General features: G+C 40.7%; 1 protein-coding gene across 1 annotated transcript in view; it reads left to right on the top strand.

Annotated features, from left to right (window-relative positions):
* NARS2 (asparaginyl-tRNA synthetase 2, mitochondrial) overlaps window positions 1-20,822 on the top strand; it is a 136,590-nt gene that overhangs the window by 62,272 nt on the left and 53,496 nt on the right. The window lies entirely within an intron of this gene.

Here is a 20,822-nt window from a genome sequence, read left to right as displayed (position 1 = left end):
TCCTCATGATTCAACTGGGAGTATATGGAAAGATACACTTTCATAGTTTTGGAAGGATATAACAAGGCGAAGTACGCCTCTCATATCATGGGGTACGGGATAGCCATATAAGGATGTTAACCTTCCTTCCTGTGATAAAGCAGTGTTTGCCAAGTTTTTCTAATGAAAATGTAGTTTTTGCCTTTCCCTATTCTGTTCTTCAGTAGTGAATCACTAAGTCTAGTGAGGTTGGGGTTTGGATAGTGGGAGATCGAGTTAAGCACAATCCCCAGGGGGATTATTTGAAGTTTTATATGGATCATTTGTTGTTTCTTTATGTTTATTTATTTATGCCTTTATCCATTTACAAAAGAATGAACTCTTGGGACCAGCAGTTAGCGTAATGGCTATGTCGCTGGACTCCCACATATTCGACTACGGTTCGCGTCCCGGACCCGGTGGCTTAAAACTCACACCAGGCGTGTGTGTGTGCGTGCCCAAGATCCCAAGAGGAGAATGGAGGAGAAGGGATTGCGGCGTGGCCATCCCCCCCAGGGGGTGATTTCCTGCTTTCTGTCTCTGTCTGGCGAGCGCACGCTCCCTGTAGTGGAAAACCTCTCAAAAAAAAAAAAAAAAAGAACGAACTCTTAGCTCTAAGCAACATTCTGTTGTCTGGCTGTCACAAAATTTACCTATTTACCTACTGACCAATATCTTGTTTGGACAGTTTTCCCAGGCTTTTGATTTTCTATTTTCCTTACCCTCATCCTAGAATTACCTGTTTCTTTAAGGAACCCTGGTTTCTTTTATTGGAAAAGAAGTGTTTAGAAACTAAGACTTGGGGGCAAGCAGATGTGATGGTGGTTAGGGCATTGGACTTCCATGGTTCAAGTCCCAGACCTGGTGGCTCTCCCTCTCTCTAGTAAGTGTGTGTGCCCTGTAGCAAAATTAAAATAGTAATAATTATTATTATTGTAGATAAAATAAAATTTAAAATAATTCTGAAGGGTAAAAAAGAAACCAAGACTTATTCACTGGGTATACTCACTGTTTCAAAGGGAGTTGTTCCTTCTAAGCTGTCTCAGCAGACAGAGCTGTAAATTTTTTTTTTAAATCAGACAAAGTTGAGTGTTTCCACTGCATTCTGCCTATAAATATAACTTATAATTGGGAAGGAAGTTCATTCTGAGAAAATGAGAAATGCTCTAAATTGCAAAACCTGCAATTAAGAAATGTCATGTAATGAAATATTTCATTTCTTGCCAGTCAAAGCCAAAATGGGAAGATGGCTCAGCCTAATGTATTTGAGAGGATTTATTATTGTTTTCCATTGTCTGTTGTTCTTTTCATTTTATTTCTTCTTTTTTTATTTTTTAAATTATTTCTTTTGTTTTAATTTTTATTTGTTATTATTATTTTTATTTTGACCAAAGAGACAGAGAAAAAAGGGGAAAGTGAGAAAGCAAGCTGCCATATCTGGGTCTTGAACCACAGTCAGCCATGTGGGAGTCCAACACCTTAACCACTACACCACCTGCTGGCCCCATCCTTTTGGTATTTTCTTACAAGTATTTTTTACCTATAGTGAATGTTTGTATCAAACAATGAACTCAAGTATATTTAAAGTTAAAATTGATACTTTTCTCTTGAACTTTGTTGTTGGACTTATAAATTGATAGCACAGCCTGGGGCTGGCATGTGGCATGGTGATTAAGGATGCTGGACTCCTATGTGGCTGACTACGGTTCAAGTCCTGGACCTGGCAGCTTGCTTTCTCACTTTCTCTCTCTCTCACTTGTTCCATTCCTCTCTGGTCAAATTAAAATAAATAAATAAAGTTGAATTAAAATAATTCTTTAAAAAAAAGTGACAGCACAGCCCTGTACCATTTGACCTAGAATTTCATTCCTAGGATTTGTTTTTAAGGAAATGATCTTATAGGTCTGCAAAGATAGATAAACTAAAACTGTTAAAAGAATTTTTTTTTATAATATTGTAAAATTACTAACATCTAAATGTCTATTCAGGAATGGACATTAACCTTTAGTATACCAAGTAAAATATCATCATTTACCATTTGGGGCTAATGAACTTTTTTTAAATAAATATTTTAAATTATCTTATGAATAATGTACAGAAGTAAAGATAAAGGGTTAGTAAAAATCGGATTTATTTGAAATTTTCATAAGAGTGTAAACATAATAAATCCAAAAATTTTAAAACTGCTTTTCTGAAAGATAACGTGCATACCCTAAAATTTGCCCAACTATACAATTCAGTGGGTTTTGGTATATTTTTGAAGTTGTTTAAACCTCACCATAATAATTTTAGAATATTTCCTAAAATATTTTTCCCATTTCAGGTCACTTTTCTTTTTAGTAAGAATTATTTCATTTAAATTTATTTATTTTTATTTAAAAGAGGGAGAGGGAAAAATGAGAAAGCAAGCCGCCAGTTTCAGTTCTTTTTTTTCTTTTTTTTTTTTTTTCCTGGAGAGGTATTTGCTATAGGGCGCATGCACTTGCCAGACAGACAGACAGGCAGAAAGCGAGAAATCACCCCCCAGGGGGGATGGCCATGCTGCAGTCCCTTCTCCTCCATCCTCCTCTTGGGATCTTGGGCACACACGCGCAGGTGCCCGGCGTGAGTTTTAAGCCACCGGGTCCGGGACGCGAACCGTGGTCAGCTACGTGGGAGTTCAGCAACATAGCCATTACGCTAACTGCTGGTCCCGCCAGGTCCAGTTCTTGAACCACAGTTGGCCATGTGGGAGTCCAGTGCCCTTAGCCACCACTCTACCTGCTGGCCCCTGTCAGGTCACTCTATTCGCTCCACTTCCCCCATCATAGGCAACTACTAATCAGTCTCCTTTCTGTACCTATGAATTTGCCTCTTTTGCATATTTCATATAAATGGAATCATATAATATACCATATAGTGTGGCTGGTTTATTTTACTTAGCATGTTTTCTGAGTAAATCCATGTTGCAGCATGTATATCAGTACTTTATTCCTTTTTATTTCCAAATAGCATTTCATTAGTTGGAAACATTGTATTTTGTTTTTTTTCCATTTATCAGATAATGGGTGTTTGAGTTGCTTCTGTTTGACTGTTAAGAGTAAATGTTGCTGTGAACACGGGAGTGGAAGTTTTTGTGTGTATTTGTTTTCATTTCTTTTGGCAAGTGAGTTGGTAGAGGTGAAACAGACAGGTCATATGACAACTCCACATTTGTGTGAGGAACTGTTTGACTGTTTTCCAAAGTAACCTCACTATTTTACAATCCAACCAGCAGTGTATAAGGGTTCCAATTTCTCCACATTCTTGTCAACACCTATTAAGGTCTGTCTTTTTCTTGTAACCTTTCCGGAAGGTATAAAGTCACTACTCATTATGATTTGATTTGTATTTCCCTATGGACTAATGATGTTGAGCATTTTTTCGTGTACCTGTTGGCCATTGTATATTTTCTTTGGAAAAATGTCTATTTGATTTTCTTTTCTTTCTCTCTTTTTTTTTCTTTTTTTTTTTTGGTAGAGGTTTATGCCTTAGGGCACGTATGCTTGCCAGAGACAGAGACAGTGTGAGGGAGAGGGAAAGTGAGAAGTCACCTCTCAGGGGGGATAGCCACAATGCAATCCCTTCTCCTGTATTCTCCTCCCAGGATCTTGGGCACACACACACACATGCACCCAAAGTGAGTTTCAAGCCTCCAGGTCCGGGACCTAAACTGTGGTCGGCCACGTGAGAGTCCAGCGACCTAACTGCTGTGCCATCTGCCAGCCCTGGAAAAGTCTATTTAAATTCTAACCCCGTTTTAAAAATTAGGTTATTTGTGTATTAGAGTTGTGAGAGTTCTTTCTTTATTCTGGATACAAGTTCCCTATGAAATATGTGTTTTACAGATATTTTACCCCATTCTGTGTGTTGTCTTTTTCACTTTTTTGATGCTGACAAACTCATTTTTTATTCTCATTTATCTGGGTTTTGAAATTACCCCTATGCATAGCCCTTGTAGAGCAGCTGTTCATCACTGCCAGATACAGAGGTACTGAGAAGAACAAGACAGATATGATTCCAGCCTTCATAACCCTGTAGAGTCTAATAAGCAAGATGGGTAGTAAACAGCAAATCAGAAGTATAGTACCTGCTAGGAAAAACATTGGCTTTAGGGCAAGAAGAGTGTATATTATGAGAAAAACCTTGTCTACACTGAGCAGAATTTAAAGATAACCTATTAGTAGAATGATTACCTGGAAGTGGATTTTTAATGTCATTCATATTTAATGACCATTGTTACATTCGGTGTGGATGCTGTTGCTTTTGTATTCTTGGGACAGCAGAAATACTGTTAATGCATTCATTTTTCTCCCTATTATGACAGAACAAGTTGTGATATCGTCTTTTTAGTTAGCCAGTACATGTCATCTCTATTTGGCTATGAAATATCTTTTGGTAATTTCATGTCGTGTTTGATACATTATCTTTATACTCATTGTATTTAATCAAATAATCAAAAGCTAAAAAAAAAGTGTAGTTCATCCTGTCCTTTTAATAATTTAAAGTTCAGATTCATAGAACCTTTTATAGAACTTTATATGAAAAGGGAACCAGCAGTTAGCGTAATGGCTATGTCGCTGGACTCCCATGTAGTCGACCACGGTTTGCGTCCCGGGCCTGGTGGCTTAAAACTCACGCCGGGCGCGTGTGCGTGCATGCCCAAGATCTCGAGAGGAGAATGGAGGAGAAGGGATTGCAGCATGGCCAGTCCCCCCCGGGAGGTGATTTCTCGCTTTCTGTCTGTCTGTCTGTCTCTGTCTGGCGAGCACACGCGTCCTATAGCAAAAACCTCTTAAAAAAATAAATAAAAATAAAACATGATTTGGTATCATGTGACTTTGGGAGAACAGCCAGGATAAGGAAGGATCTGAATGTCATGGCCTGAAGAAATAGTTGGAGATACTAGCTGTGTTTAGAATAAGGAAGACATGATTCAATAGTTTTGAAATCTATTGAGCGGCCTTCTGTAAGAGCCTTGTGTCCAGATGAATAAATGATTTTTTTAAAGAACAACTTTTTGACATATAATTTACATATAATATTCATCTTTTGAAAGAATGTAATTCATTTTTCTTATTGTATTTACAGAGTTGCTCAACCATCACATAATCTAATTTTATCACATTTCAACACTCAGAACAGACCCTAAACCCATTTGCAGTCTCTTCCCATCCATCCCACTGTCAAGCCCTGACACTCTGAGAGTACCTCGAACACTGGGGTGAGACCCAACAATCTGTGTAATAAAAACGCTCTAGGTGATGCCAATGTTGGGAACCACTGCTTCAGGAAGCTGGAATACTACTTGTTTAGAGAAAGACTCTGCCCCCTGATTGGTGGGAACATCTGGCCGCCAACAGGCCCGGTGGGAGAGTAAGAGACAGTTGACTGTTGGCATAGGCAAACTCTCAGTGAATGAATCCCCATTTCACCCACTCCCAGCTCTTGTGCACAGTCCCTCCCTCCTCCCCCTTCCCTCCCCTGCAGCAGCATATGCGTTCTCTGTGTAGATCACGACTCCCATGCTTTGTCTCATTGGTCATCACACAACCACCTGTTTTTCTGTCCTTCCCTGTCAGGGCCTTCTCATTTCTTCTTTTAATTTTTTTTTTTTTGTTATTTTTAAGGCTGTCTCAGGAAGGAGTGAATATAAATTCACCATTTGAACTTTATTTTTATCAGCTCAAATGCTATTAATTTGTTTTTCTTTAGTTGCAAGTTAGATTATGCATAATTTGCATGATTTGGTATCGAATGTGCTAACTCTGCAGTGTTTGCCTACCACCTGTAGAAGTCTAAACACGGGGGCTTGTGGTCCATTTCTAGCATCAAATTCCTCTGTGAAGGCAATATTACCCTGCATTTTCTCACTTCAAGTGTATGGGAGAGTAGCTCTGTTCTTCTGTTATCTAGCTAACTGAAGTCTGATTGACCAGAAGAAACATTTAAAGAATTCAGTGCTTTGAAATAAGCATGTCTTGTGTGAGGGTTTTTTGTTTGTTTGCTTGTTTGTTTTTAATTTCCAGTCTTTTGAGTAATGATAAAAATAGAACTCCTTGTGTATGAAATGCAGTGCCTATTGGTGTTTTCTAAAAGCAAATGCAAGTTACTGAAGTGAGACATCAAATTAATCCTTAGTAATTAGACCAATGTGGATAGTGATTGGAGTTGTAAAAAGGAAAATTGATGTTGTTACTTCTTTCAATTACTTCGTAAGCATGTCCAAATTCCATTTTGCTCAGGTGATTTTAATTCCTTTTTAAAAAGAAGGAAATAATGTATATATGTTGCATGTTTGCAGAATTTAGGTCAGGTTGGGAACAGAGAATTTTTGGCATTTGGACAGTTTTTTTTTTTTTTTTCTAGCCTGCTTTCTACTAAAAATAACTGCGGTTACTCATTTATTCAGCAATAATTTTATTTTTCATCCAAATGGCATGTAACTGTGTTGGACACCAAGCAGGATGCTAAAAATATGGGACAGTCCCATTGATGGACATACAGAGTTACCAGTGCTGTTACCGGGTTGAGCAGGTACTAATATTTGTCCCTTCCTGGAAGTACTGACTGTTCAGATGAATGGTTCTGGTAACAGAAGTGAATGCAGTCAGACTTACACTGGAATTCTAGCTATTTTACATACTAGTTTTATAAGCTTAATGTTTGAGCCTCCACATCCTAATTTATAAAAATAAATGATAGCTGGGCACAGTGGTGCATGCCTGTAACCCCAGCTACATGGGATACTGAGTTAGGAAAATCGTGAATTTGAGGCCAGCCCCAGCAACCTAGTAAGACTCTGTTTCTAATAAATGAATGAATGAATGGCACCTTGCAGAACTAAGTTGAAAATTAGATATCATGCAAAGGCCCATGTTTATCACAGTGTGGGAAATGAAATAGTAAGAGTTATAATGATGGTAATGATGGATACCAGGACCTGAAGACCCCAGGGTCAATTCTAAGGACAGCTAAAGAGAGAAGGCAAGATGATGTGACCAGTAAGAAATGGCCAACAGATAATCAGGGTTTTGTTTTTTATTTTTTACAACAGTAGCATCTGGAATTCATACAAAGCAGATGATTAGGACAGAGTGAGTGTGCCAGGATTCAGGACTCACAAGACAGGTCAGCATGTTTAAGTAAACTAGCTCCTGGAATGAAGGAAGGGTTTAGAACTGAGAAATCAGATACCTGTCAGAGTTTGAAGACCAAGTCAAAACTAAGCTAAGACATGAGAACAGATTAAGGTATAATCTTGCCCTGTGGTCAACTCTGTTGATGGTAAGGTGTCGCTGCGTTCTGGATTCTTTTGTTCCTTGAAGTCAATCACTATTTCTCCCTTTCTGGGGCCTGGGGCCTGGGGCCTGGCATTTCACCTTTTATATGATAGTTGCAGCAAAATTATTGTTTACGTAAGGAGCAAGATAAACCAGTGTATGAATAAACTATTCTTTGGACCAGCAGGTGGCATGGTGGTTAAGGGCACTGGATTCCCACATGGCTGACCATGGTTTGCATCCCAGACCTGGTGGCTTGCTTTCTCACTTTCTTTCTCTCTCTCTCTCTCTCTGGCTCTGTATTTAATTGAGTGGACAGTCAGAAGAGAAAGTAAGGACACTTGAAAAACTGAGTAGTGACCTCAGAGGTGTGTTGGACAGTGATGCCAGTGCCCACCTTTTAACTTTAGTATGAACTTGCTCTACTTTTTTTTTTTGGATTCTATTGGGTCATAATGCATTTTGGCATAGAAAAATATGTCATGACTTAACTGACGACCTAATAATAGCTTGTATATCCTGGCTTTTTTTTTTTTTTTTGGTGTCTAAATATAAAATAAAAATAAACTTTTCAAATAAATTCACATGTAATATATAAGGAATGATGATATATTCAGCACATGGTCCTCCTGCAGTGTTTCCTTTCCTTGGTGTTCCCGTGTATAGAGAATTAACCACTCTCCTCAGTTTCATGTTCCTCATTCCTTTACCTTTCTTTACTGTTTTACCACGTTTATAATTATAAACAATACATTATTTAGTTTTGGACTTTTTTGAATTTTATATAAATTAAATCATCTGTATTCTTCTATAACTTACTTTATTCACCTAACAGTTATATTCCAAACAGCATTCACACTGTTACATTGTGTCTCTGGATTATGTCCATGTTGTATAATCTGTTCATTGGCGCTACTCCAGAGCATTGCTTTGTATGAATATGTTACACATTATCCGTCTGTGTTATTACTGATCGGATTTTTTTCTGAGGACTTGCGGCTCTGAATTCCCTGTATGTGTGACTTAGCACACATGTGCGTATACCGAAAGCTCCAAACAGCTGTTTGTCCATCGCCTCTATGTGTGTGTGCACGTGCGTGTATTAACACCACCGCTGTTGTCATAGTCATCTCCTCTTTCTTCTCCCTCCCCACCCATTCCCCTTTTCTCTCCTTCCCCTCCCCCCGCCCAGTGCTCCTGTAATAGCAGCTTGTGTCTGTTTCTACCCTTCAGTTTTTTGTTCATCAGCCAAGCTGTGTGATTTCGGTCTGCAGAGAATATTGGAAGTTATGGTTTCATTCCTGTTATTATCTTATTAAATAATGTTATTTTGGTTTTTAGAGAGAGAATGGCAATAGGGCAGTGACCTTGCCAGGGAGACAGAGAGGCAGAGAACAAGAAATCACCCCAAAGTGGGGATGGCCATGCCACAATCCCTTCTCCGTTCTCCTTTAGGGATCTTAGGCACACCTAGTGTGAGTTTTAAGCCACTGAGTCCAGGCCTTGAACTGCAGTCGACTACGTGGGAGTCCAGCAACATAACCATTATGCCATCTGCTGGTCCTGGTGTCTTTTCTGTGAACTGACACCTTTTATATCAATTATTCATGCCTTTCACCTTTATTCATAGGCATATTTTGACACCTAGATCAGTGTTTCTCAGTTCTGCTGTACACAGACTATCTCGGGGCATGGTCTCACCTGCCAGGAGGTGAGCTGTACCCTAAGTGGGCTGGAGCTGGAGTCAGGCGTCCCAACAGTGCCTGTGTTACTCCAGGCAGCTGAGGTGGTGTAGCTCCAAGATTGATGGCTCTAAAGTATCCTTGTCGGGGAGTGTCAGCAACACCGGGGAACTCGTAGAAACGTAGACTCTCAGGTCTACCATAGATCTGCTTATGCAGAAATTTGGGGAGTGGGCCCAGAAAGGCATGTTTTAACAAGGCCTGGGTGGGGACCAGGAAATGGCATAATGATTATGTCGCTGGACTCCCAAGTCGCCTACTACAGTTTGAGTCCCAGACGCAGGCAGCCTAAACTCATGAAGGGCACATGTGCGTGCTTGCCCAAGATCCCAAGAGAGGAATGGAGGAGAAAGGACTTCAGCATGGCCATCTCCCTTGGGGTCATTTCTCCTTTTTCTATCTCTCCTCCTGTCTCTGTCTCTCTGGCAAGCACACATGCCCTATAGCCAAAATTTCTCTAAAAGGAGCAAAAATGGCCTGGGTCATTCTAATTATGTTAAAATTTGAGAATCACTGCTGTAGATCATATGAGTGTTGGTTTACAGCAGTTTACTCAAGGTCGACCTTCAAGGACCCACAGTGCTCCAGAAGGGCCCTAGACCTGATGGAGCTAAAGGAAGCCAGGAAAAGAAGACTTGGTTAGTAAATCCCTGAGCCAGACCAAAAGTGACCATCGTCCAAAAAAAGCTGATGTGTATTAGATGTGTTACTCTGTCTTTATATCCTGAAGTGGAATTAAAACGTATCTTGATTGGGACAACAGTTGGTGTAATGGCTATGTTGCTGGACTCCTTTGTAGTCGACCACGGTTCAAGTCCTGGAACTGGTGGCTTAAATTCACGTCGGGCACGTGTGCATGCTCAAAATCCTGAGAAGAGAAAGGAGAAGGGAATGTGGTGTGGCCATCCCCCCAGGGGTTGATTTCTCACTCTCTGTCTGTCTTTCTGGTAAGCACATGTGCCCTATAGCAAAACCTCTCCAAAAAGTAAGTAAGAAAGTAAGAAAGTAAGTAAGTAAGTAAGTAAGTAAATAAATAAATAAATAAATAGTACTTATCTTGATTTACCATCAGTGTTCATAAATGACGGCGTTTTTCCACTAGGAAGGTGCTGTAGATGGATAGAGGAAGCAGTGAGAAATGAGCAGCTGTGGGCAGTGGGAACTGGCAGTCATGGAGAGAGCAAGTCAGTGATGGTGGACGAAAGGCGAGCCAGAAACAGGCTCCAGAGTGGAATGGCCAGGTTGTTCAGAGTGGCAGAAACCACCCAGGTGACAGTGGCATAGAAAAAGCAGAACTTCTCTTTGGAACACATGGTGGTACCAGTTTTGTGGGGTCTGGAACCACTGATCACCTGAGCCACATCACTGGTTTTCAAAGGATGCGCAGGCAGCAGGGCAAAAAGCAGGTCATGGAGTCAGACGGCTCTGTTAAAGCCAGCTGTGGTGTGGTACTCTGGGACCATCGAAGCCTCGGTTTTTCAGTTGTAGAATGGAGTGAAATCCTCCCCCCTATCAGTAATGGCAGTGAAATACACATGTGTGAAGTGCCCGATAGACCATTTGTAGGTTAATGTATTAGTAAACCATACTGGACAGACAGTGTACTGTTTGTGATGTTGTACACTTCCAGTTCCTCTTTTTTGTCACCCCAAAAGGAAACGCCATACTCACAATACAGTTGTTCTCTATTATGGACTGACTTGTGTCCTCCTCCCAAATTCGTATCCAACATCCTAACCCCCAGTGTCATTGCATTTGAAGATAGAACCTTAAGAAGGTTAAAAATAACAATTATAATTTGTTGAACACTTACATATAGTTATAATTACTTTAAGCCTTTGACATTGTTTCTTTTTATCCTTATAATAACCACATGCCCATGTGTACTTACCTCCATATACATGTGGGGAAATCTTATTTCAGAGATGTTCTTAACTTTGCTTGGAAGCGAAGGAGCCAGGATTTCAACTTGGCTCTTTATAGCACGCACTCTTAATCACTACCATAACCTTGAAGAGTATCATCATCCGTACAGGACTTGAGACCAGGAAATCGATGACGATGTAAAGATGCTTCCATCTCATGGTATTAGACCTCAGTTAGGAAAAGCTTGAAATCTTTGTAGACTTAAATAACCCTGAAATACCACGGGGTACATGTACTAAAGTGCTTCCATGCACTCTTTAGAGTGATCCTCAGAGCGAGGACCATTAAACACAAGAAAGATAAGAATTTCCTTGACATGAGTAGATACAGCTGGCAAAATTATTGGGTTGTTGGAAAAAGCCATAATATTTTTTCTGTGTTTTTCTATGCAGAAATGCATCATAACTTTACTGACAATCAAATATATGCCTTTTTGGAAGGATGATTTTAGTGTCTTATTGAGACATGAGCATAAATATTCAGTTAGGTAGAATAGACAGCATATGGGGACCCTTCAGAATAATTTTTTTGAGACCTCATCTCCAATCGTTTAGACCACTGGAAAGTCCATCAGTTACAGGATGACAAGTAGCACTTCACTCTGGCAGAAGCCAGAAATTAATGTGCTGCCATGCTGTTTATTTTATTTTTTTTATTTATTTAATTTTTTAGAGAGAGGTTCTTGCTATAGGGCACATGTGCTCTCCAGAAAGACAGAGACAGAAAGCAAGAAATCACTCTGGGGGATGGCCATACCACAGTCCCTTTTCTTCCATTCTCCTCTCGGGATCTTGGGCACGCACACATATACCCAGTGTGAGTTTGAAACTGTCAGGTTCAGGACTTGAACTGCAGACGACTGCATGGGAGTCCAGCAATGTAACCATTATGCCACCTGCTGGTCCCTATGCTCTTTCTATAGATCATACAGACTATGTGTGGGGAAGAGGGTGGGGGGTTATAGTTCCTCAAACAATAAAATCTTTCTAATTGGAGAAGTTCACCTGATCTCCTCCTTTTCAAAGATTCACTTGTTTACTACAAAAACAAAAACTAATATTTGGGCAGTTCCTTAAAAAAAAAAAAAAAAAAAACTGCTATCTGCTTGTGCCTTCTGTAAACAGTTATTTCACAGAATAGCAGTTTTTTTTGTTTAGTAACTGATATTTTGTTCACTATCTTCCTCTTACTCTGTGACCCCTACCCTTCAGATGCTATTTCAAGATTAATTTTGAGGAATCAGTATATTTTATAAAAATTGAATTGTTTGCGTATTTGAAAAATTGCTGTCTAGTGTGTGTTGGGCCCTGGATTAAGACTAAGGATACTATAATGATCAAAAAAGTAGAAATATGTACCCAAAAAAACTTTGTTTTGTGGGGGTTTTTTTTGTTTGGTTTTTTGGATAAAGTGAGAAATCATACCCCAGGGAGGATGGACACACCACAGTCTCTTCTCCACCTGGGATCTTGGGTACACGCGCACACACACCCAGAGTGATTTTCAAGCCTCCAGGTCTAGGACTTGCACCACAGTTAGCCATGTGGGAGTCCAATGCCTTAACCACCATGCCACCTGCTGGCCCCAAGCTATATTTGAAATTTATAATCTAATGAAAGAAATAGTTGTTAAATAATCACATCAGAAATGTAAATCCTTCCATTTTGAAAGGTATATGATTTTAATTGAATAACATAGTAAAAAGATTGACTTAGGAATGCTGGAAGAAGAATTAAGCTAAACTGGAGACTTGGGGGAAGTGTGTGTGAGTTCAGTTAGTGACAAGTAAAAGGATCAGCTAAGCAGATGGGTGTATTCTTCTGGAGTTCAGAGAAAAATTTGGAGCAGCAGGTGTAAATTCGTGAATTGTGTGCCTGGAGATAGTTCATTGGAATTGTTGGCTGAGGTAAATCTTTTATGGAATTATACAGTGAGGAAGGAAGAGGGCTTAGGACTAAATTTTGAGGAATGCTAGTGTTCAATGAACAGCTAGGGCAACATGTAAAAGAAAAACAGAAGTAAGGTTATAAAAATAGGAGGAAAACTGGGCCAAACCCATGGCATAGTGGTTAAGGGAGCTAGATCCCACATGGCCCACCAGGAGGTTCAAGTCTCAGACTTGGCTACTTGAAAACATGCCAGATGCATGTGCATTTGTGCCCAGAAACCTGACAGGATTGGAGATACGGAGAAGTGATTGCAGTATGACCACACCCCATTTGGGGGTACTTTCTCTCCCTCCCTCCCTCCCTCTCCCTCTCTTTCTCTCTTCTGTCTATCTCTCTCTGGCAAATTAAAGAAGAAATTTAAGAGGAAATCTGGGAGGATACAGTGTTAAATGTTTTAAAAGGAGAGAGTATTATTTAAAATCTAGTGCTTCTTGGGCCAGCATTGGTACAGTGGTTAAGACGCTGGACTCCCACATGCCTGACCCCGGTTTGAGTCCTGAACCTAGAGGCTTGCTTTCTCACTTTTTCTTTCTCTTTCTCTTTCTTTCTGGTTTTTTCTTTCTCTCACTCTCTCTTGTGAGTGCATGTGCCCTATAGCAAATTAAATAATAATAAATTAAATAAGTATATTTCTAAATCTAGTATTTCTTGGCTTGTTTACATGATCTAGTCCTTTCCCGTCTCTTTCGACTTCGTTATTAGCATTTAATCTGCTACTCACCTGCCCTGCTTTTTAGACATGGTGGACTCTTTTCTCTCTCAGGACCTATATGTCTGGTGTTCTTTGCTGAAGTGCCCTATCAGATGATTGCCTCTACCTTCTTTAGCAAAACTGTTGTCAGACTATCAAACTCGGGATTTTCATTATACAGTTAGGATTAGGACCAGCTCCATGACACAGAGGTGATGTGGTGCTCCAAAGGAGCTGGATCCCACATACCAGTTGTGGTTCAAGGCACCAGCCCAGTAAGCCTGAAACATGCCCATCTCAACAGCGAGTGCTCGGGATCTGATGGAGGACTGAAGGAACGGGTTGCAGGTGACCTGAGCCGTGAGGGTGCACACCTCACTCTGTCTCTCACTTGTGCTCTATCATGAATTTTTGAAAAATTTTGAAAATTGGGACCAGCAGGTGGTGTGGTGGTTAAGGTGCTAGACATTCTCACGTGACTGACCACAGCTCAAGTCCTGGACTTAGTGACTTGCTTTCTCACTTTCCTTCTCTGTCTCTGTCTCTGGTCAAATTAAAATAAATGAATGAATAAGTAAAATTAAATAATTCTTAAAATTTTAAAGATTAAATTTTGCCTGGGCTTCTATTTCAATTCTAGATAAAATATTAAGGACGTATTAAAATTCTTTTTAGCAGAAGCATTTGGCACTGATAGTAAAGAAGAATTTCTGGATTTTTAGAATGCACCCTCCCTAACGCATCTTGAATGAATTGTTGAAATGGTGAGGGCTGCATCTCTTTCACACACTTCCTCCAGGTATATTGCCAGATAAATAGGGAACACTGAGAAGGAGGTGCCAGGGGTCCAGTCTGTTAGGCGTGTAAAAAAAATGACAGTTCGATAAGCCAGTGGACACAGAACAGCAGTAAAATACAGAATGATTCTCCTTGGAATGATGTGAAAACCGTTTGGCCAAGACTGTTATAAAAGCCAGTTTAAACCCATCTGTGAGTTCACTTCAGTTCAGTGAACTTTTTATTGAAGGTGTAGAGAAAGTTGCTGATCGGTCTTATGCTGAATAATTTCTTCCCCAGCTAACAAACAGCAGTTCCTCAATTCTTGCAAAATCCGAAGGTGCATTTCAGCACCCGAGAGAATAGATTGGCAAGCAGTCGGTGACCAGTTTACATAAACACGCTCGCCAACCGAGGGGTTCACAAAAGTCCACACGAGAGGGAAAGTGGCCTTCGAAGAGGACTTTTTTGTAATTTTCCTTTTTATTTTACGAAGAGCTCTTTTTGTAGCTGTCTTGATAGGCATGCTCCAGGCTCGTGGCCTTTCCTTATATAGCTTTCTTCTCTCTGTAATCTGGCACCAGAATAGCTCTTAGTGCTGAATGTTTTGTTTTTTGTTTTGTTTTGTTTTGTTTTGTTTTTTGCTGGTCTCTTCTCCCATCAATACTAGCCTTTCACCTGGATTTATATCTTTTTTTTTAGAAATAGTCTTGTTCTTAGATCTTACTTTAAATGTTGATTCAAACCTGCTGTAAATGGCTTTTATGTCTGTCGAAGACAAAAAAAAGGAGAGGAAAAATCAGTATAAATTAAAACAGGAACGATTTACCATGGATACAGAGAAAATTGTTACAAAAAACACTAGAGGTTACTGTCAGTTCGTGGCAGATGCTCACTTTGTAAGATTTTTTTTTTGGAGAGGGTTTTTGCTGTAGGGAGCATGTGCTCTCCAGAAAGACAGAGACAGAAAGTGAGAATTCACCCCCCAGGGGGGATGGCCACGCCACAATCTCTTCTCCTCCATTCTTCTCTCGGGATCTTGGGCACACATGCACACGCACCTGGCATGAGTTTTAAGCCAGTGGGTCCGGGACTCAAACCACAGGCAACTACATGGGAGTCCAGCAACATAGCCATTACACTAACTGCTGGTCCCACTGTCGTAAGAATTTTAAAAACAAATATCAAATGACTTGCTAAAGGCTAACAAAATATTGATGAGTACTTTTCATTCTCATTAATGTGAAGACAACTTGTGTGAGGAAGCTGTGACTGTAGCACATAAAACATGTAGGCTTTTCATTAGGAAAAGAGCTATACCAAACTGCTCACCCTAGTTATCTTTTTTTTTTTTTTTTTGGAGAGGTTTTTGCTATAGGGCATGTGTGCTCACCAGAAAGACAGGGAGAGACAGAGAGACAGAAAGCGAGAAATCACCCTCCAGGGGGATGGCCACGCCGCCGTCCCTTCTCCTCCATTCTCTTCTTGGGATCTTGGGCACACACACACATGCCTGATGTGAGTTTAAGCCACCGGGTCTGGGACTTGAACTGTGGTCAACCACGTGGGAGGCCAGCGACATAGCCGTTACGTAACTGCTGGTCCCACTCTAGTTATCTTTGAGGTCAGGGAATCTGCTATGGTTCTCTTCTAGCTTTCCAAGTATGTAAGTGTGCCGTTGTGTGCATGCTATCATCAGAACCGTGTTTACGGCTGTGAGTACAAGCATCAGGTCTGGATTTGGATCTGGTCTCTACAACTTCACTGCGACTTTCAGGAAAGCTTCTTCTATGCACTTTTGTTTCATACTGGAAAATAGACGTGATAGTACGTACTTTACTGAATTACCTCTAAGATTCTTCTATTGAATGCCTGGCTGCTGGGATCACTTTTGAATCATACCCATTGTTACTACTAGAATCATTACTGTCTAATGGAGCAGTGTGCTGACTTAGGGTGACCAGGACTGAACAATTTAAACATTCATCTGCTTAAAGACTTGAAGATGACTAGGGCAGTGTTTCAGTGTGCCTCCAGCTCCTTTTATATTTATTTAATTCAGAGGAAGCACCATGGTCATTAGTTCTTACCTTTAAAATGATACTTGGAGCTGGCAGGTGGCATAATGGTCAAAGGGCTGGACTCCCACATGTCTGACCACAGTTTGAATCCTGGACTTGGTGGCTTGCTTTCTTACTTTCTCTTTCTCTCTCTGGTCAAATTAAAAAATAATAACAATAAATAAAATAATTCCAAAAATTAAAAAAAAAAAATGACACTTAACTCTAAGCTTGGGAGCCACGTCCCACATGGCCAACCATGATTCAAATCCAGCCCCTGGATTTGAAAAACAATGGCCAGGTATATGTGCACATGTGCCAGGATCCTGATAGAATGGAGAAAAGGAGGAAAAAAGATTGTAGCATGACCAGGCCCCACTGAAGGTGCTTTCTCTCTCTCATGCATGCACATGCCCTCTGGCAATAAAAGAAAAGGTACTTAATGGTTGGGTACTTTGGTCAGAACCTGATCCTTTAAATTAAAATGAAAATTATTGATCCTCTTCTACATTTTATACTGAAGAACTTGCCCTGTCTTGCTGGGGAAAATCACTAACTATTGTTAAATTGAAAATCTCTATGTTACTTATTTTGGAACATCCTACATGGAATCACCATGTGAGAAACAGATACCCTTGTGATCTAAATTTAGAGTTCTTACTAGGAACCACCGTTGTCTCTGTCCTAGTGCCTTTATACAAATAAATTGTTTCTTTTGAACAAAAATCCCATTAACCTTCTTTGTCCTTCAGGATCTCCAAAATAAATTTCAGCTATGCCTCACCTGTATTTATGCTGTGAACATTTGCAATAAAATACCCTTGAATGTTTGTTGGAATCTGTGTATACAACTTCTTGTGATGCAGTAACAGAAGGAACTGTCATTTTATTTATTTAGACAAAATATTGTCAACCCACTTAGAGATGACATAGTCACAGATTAGAAACTGAAGACCTTGTCATTTCTTTTTTAAGCTTATTTATTTAGTTATTCCATGAGAGAGGCAGAACGAGAGAGATGGGCAGCCCCAGCAGGGCCCCACCCCAGCCTCAGCCACCCAAGATCATGGGCCTGTGATTCCCTGACCTGTAAGGAAGACCTTGGATCTCCATGGGTGGCCCTGAAATCACAGAACGCTCCGTTACTGTCGGGCCCCCTCTGCTGGCCTTGTAAGTTTTTGTTTGGGACAGACCTGGGCTGTGCGACCCATTTTAGGTACCCCTTGTATAAGGAGTATTGAGTAACTGCCTCAGTAGAGTCGATCTGCGCGTCTTTCTATATTTGTAACGCTGTGTGTGAGGATGCTGTGCTTTTCCAGTTTACCACTGAGGAGGCCGTCAGCATCATTAGCGCTCATTCATTCAGCACCAGCACCTGTTTTATCTTAGACACTGGAGATGCAGAGATGAATAAAACATGATTCCTGTTCTGGAAAATTTTATGCGTTATTGGTAGAGAAAGATACTTGGATCCATAAGGACTTGTTAAAGTGAGATGTCTATGTAGCGAATATATGAACCAAGTGTTGCAGGAATACGTAGGGAGCAGTGCACGTACAGGTGTATGGAAAGGTTCGAAGAGGAAGTGACACACGAGCCAAGTCTAGAAGGACAGATACAGATTTGCCGTTTGGGGAGAGGAGCAGAATGCGGGCATCACAGGGTCGGGAGCAGCCTGAGCACGGACCTGGGGTATCCTAGTGAGGGCGCACCTTCGGAGTGGCTTGAGAACGGGCTGTGCTCAGAGGAAAGTCAAGTCCAAATAGGAGTTCGAATTTTATCCTTTGGCTGTGGGCAGTCATTGAAGATTTTTTAATTAGGGCTGATATAATCAGATTTGAGTTTGAAAACTCATGGTAGTGTGGAGCTGGAGGAAGACAGGTAGGAAATAACCAATTAAAAAGCTGTTGGGTTTTTGTTTTGTTTCGTTTTGTTTTTAATTTGCCAGAGGATGAGTATATTCATAGGGTGGGAGGAGAGGAAGGGAAAGGGAGAAAGCACCTTTCCTCCCACCATGGGGCATGGTCAAGCTAGTCTCTCCACATCTCTCTTTTCCTTCAGGATTTTGATGAATGCATACACACGTACAGGGCGCATTTTTCAAGCCATCAGGTATAGGATTTGAGCCATATAGTCAGCCATGTAGGATACAGCTTGTGAAACTACCAGGCCACGAACTGACCCAGAAAAGCTATTGTTGTCTAAGCAGGCGACAAAGACACTGACAACAGCTGTAGAGATGGAGTCCCTAGATTTGAGTTTGTCAAGGTGTAAACAATTGAATTTTGTGATTAGTATGATAGGAGATATGTGGGCAGAAGGGTCTGGCCTAGGTGATCACGTGGATTAACTGAGATTTTTTTTCTCTGTTTTAGAGAAATTTTTTCTATAGGGTGCATGTACTCACCGGAGACACAGAGAGAGACAGAGCGAGAAATCACCACTCTCCCGGGTCAGATGACCACACCACAATCCCTTTTCCTCCATTTTCCTCTTGGGATCTTGGGCACACATGCACACACAGCCCGTCATGAGTTTTAAGCCACCAGGTTCACTCAAACCAAGGTTGACTACAGGGGAGTCCAGTGATGTAACCATTATGCTGTCTGCTGGTCCCAAGGATTAACTGAGATTAACAAAATGGGAAAATGCAAAGATAAAGCAGGATATTAATTCATTTTTTGTTTTGTTTTGGGAAGCAGGGCAAGTCTTCATTTTCTACAAGGGCACTCAGTCTTTTCTGGAACTTTCTAATAGGCGAGTTGAGTATAAGTATTGGGAGAGAAGTGACCGTAATACTTTTGAGTTCCTACTATTTGTTTATTTTTTATTTTAGGGGGTAGGGTGGGGTGAGCATGCACACATCCATGCACATATGCCTAGCATGATTTTCAAGCCATCAGGTCAGGGACTCAAACAGTGTTCGGCCATATGGGAGTCCAGTACCTTAACCTGCTGGTGCCCTCTACAATTTATTTTTCAATTAACTGGACTGGACTGAGGTGTATATCATGCTGGGTAAAGTCTCTTCACAATCTAAATGATGTATAGCGATTTAATGTATGAATAATAATATAAAAATTTAAAAGTAAATGTATGAATAATAATATAAAAAATTTGAAAAGGTTCTTAGAAGTTAACTGATCATGGTTTCAGAAAAGTGACTATAGAACCAAAATATAATGCCTTAGTTTCTTACCAGCTGTGTATGAACTGAAGAGGCCTTTAGAAAGAAAAATCTTTTGATTTCTACTATATTTAGTTTTACAATTTCATTTCCCAGATTATGTTTTCTTTTCTTTTCTTTTTTTTTTTTAAGAGGTTTTTGCTATAGGGTGCGTGCACCCACCGGAAAGACAGAGAGAAACAGAAAGCACTAAATCACCCCCCTGGGGGAATGACCACGCTGCAGTCCCTTCTCCTTTCAGGATCTTGGGCATGCACACACACGCACCTGGCGTGAGTTTAAGCCACCAGGTCCGGGACTTGAACCACAGTGACTACATAGGAGTCCAGTGACATAGCCATTACGCTAACTGCTGGTCCATAAAAAATAATGTATTGGGGTCAGCAGGTGGCGTGGTGGTTAAGGTGCTAGACGCCCACATAGCCAGCAGCCATTTAAGTCCTGGACCTAGAAGCTGAAAATTATGCTGGACATGTGGGTTTGTGTGCCCAGAATCCCAAGAGTGGTATGGCCATCCCCCCTGTCGGGTTGATTTCTCACTTTCTCTGTGTCTCTCTCACTCTGACTCTCTGGGAAGCACATGTGCCCTAGCAAAATATTGCCCTATAGCAATATAGCAAATCAATATTTTGTTGATGTTTATAAATAAGTTTCATAGGTTTTTTTTTTGAGAGATTTTTTTTTTTTTTTTTTGCTTTAGGGCACATGCGCTCGCAAACCAGCCACAGAAAGCAGGAAATCACCCCCCAAGGGGGATGGCCACGCCACAATCCCTTCTCCTCCATCCTCCTCTCGGGATCTTGGGCACGCACGCACACACACCCGGCATGAGTTTAAGCCACCGGGTCTGGGACTTGAACCGCGGTCGACTACGTGGGAGTCCAGCGACATAGCCATTACGCTAACTGCTGGTCCCACGTTTCACTCACGTTTCATAGTGTGTGTTTGTTTGTTTGTTTTCTGTTTGGATGGTTGATCTATGCTCCTTCTTGAATTCTAGAGAATAAAGTAGATAGTTCCTCAAAATCTGCCCTCACCCCCACCACATTTCGGGGGTTATTCAGTTTTGATTAGGACTTTAGTGATCTTAAAGGACTTTGTTAGGCTTTAAACAGGGGAATGGACACGTACGACATTCTTTTTTCATGTATTTGTAAAACAAATGAGCACC

Source organism: Tupaia chinensis, unplaced genomic scaffold (assembly GCF_000334495.1).
Source record: "Tupaia chinensis unplaced genomic scaffold, TupChi_1.0 Scaffold139431_1, whole genome shotgun sequence".
Taxonomy (NCBI): Eukaryota; Metazoa; Chordata; class Mammalia; order Scandentia; family Tupaiidae; genus Tupaia; species Tupaia belangeri.
The sequence above is the reverse complement of the archived record's forward strand: the minus strand, read 5'-3'. Positions and strand labels throughout refer to the sequence as shown.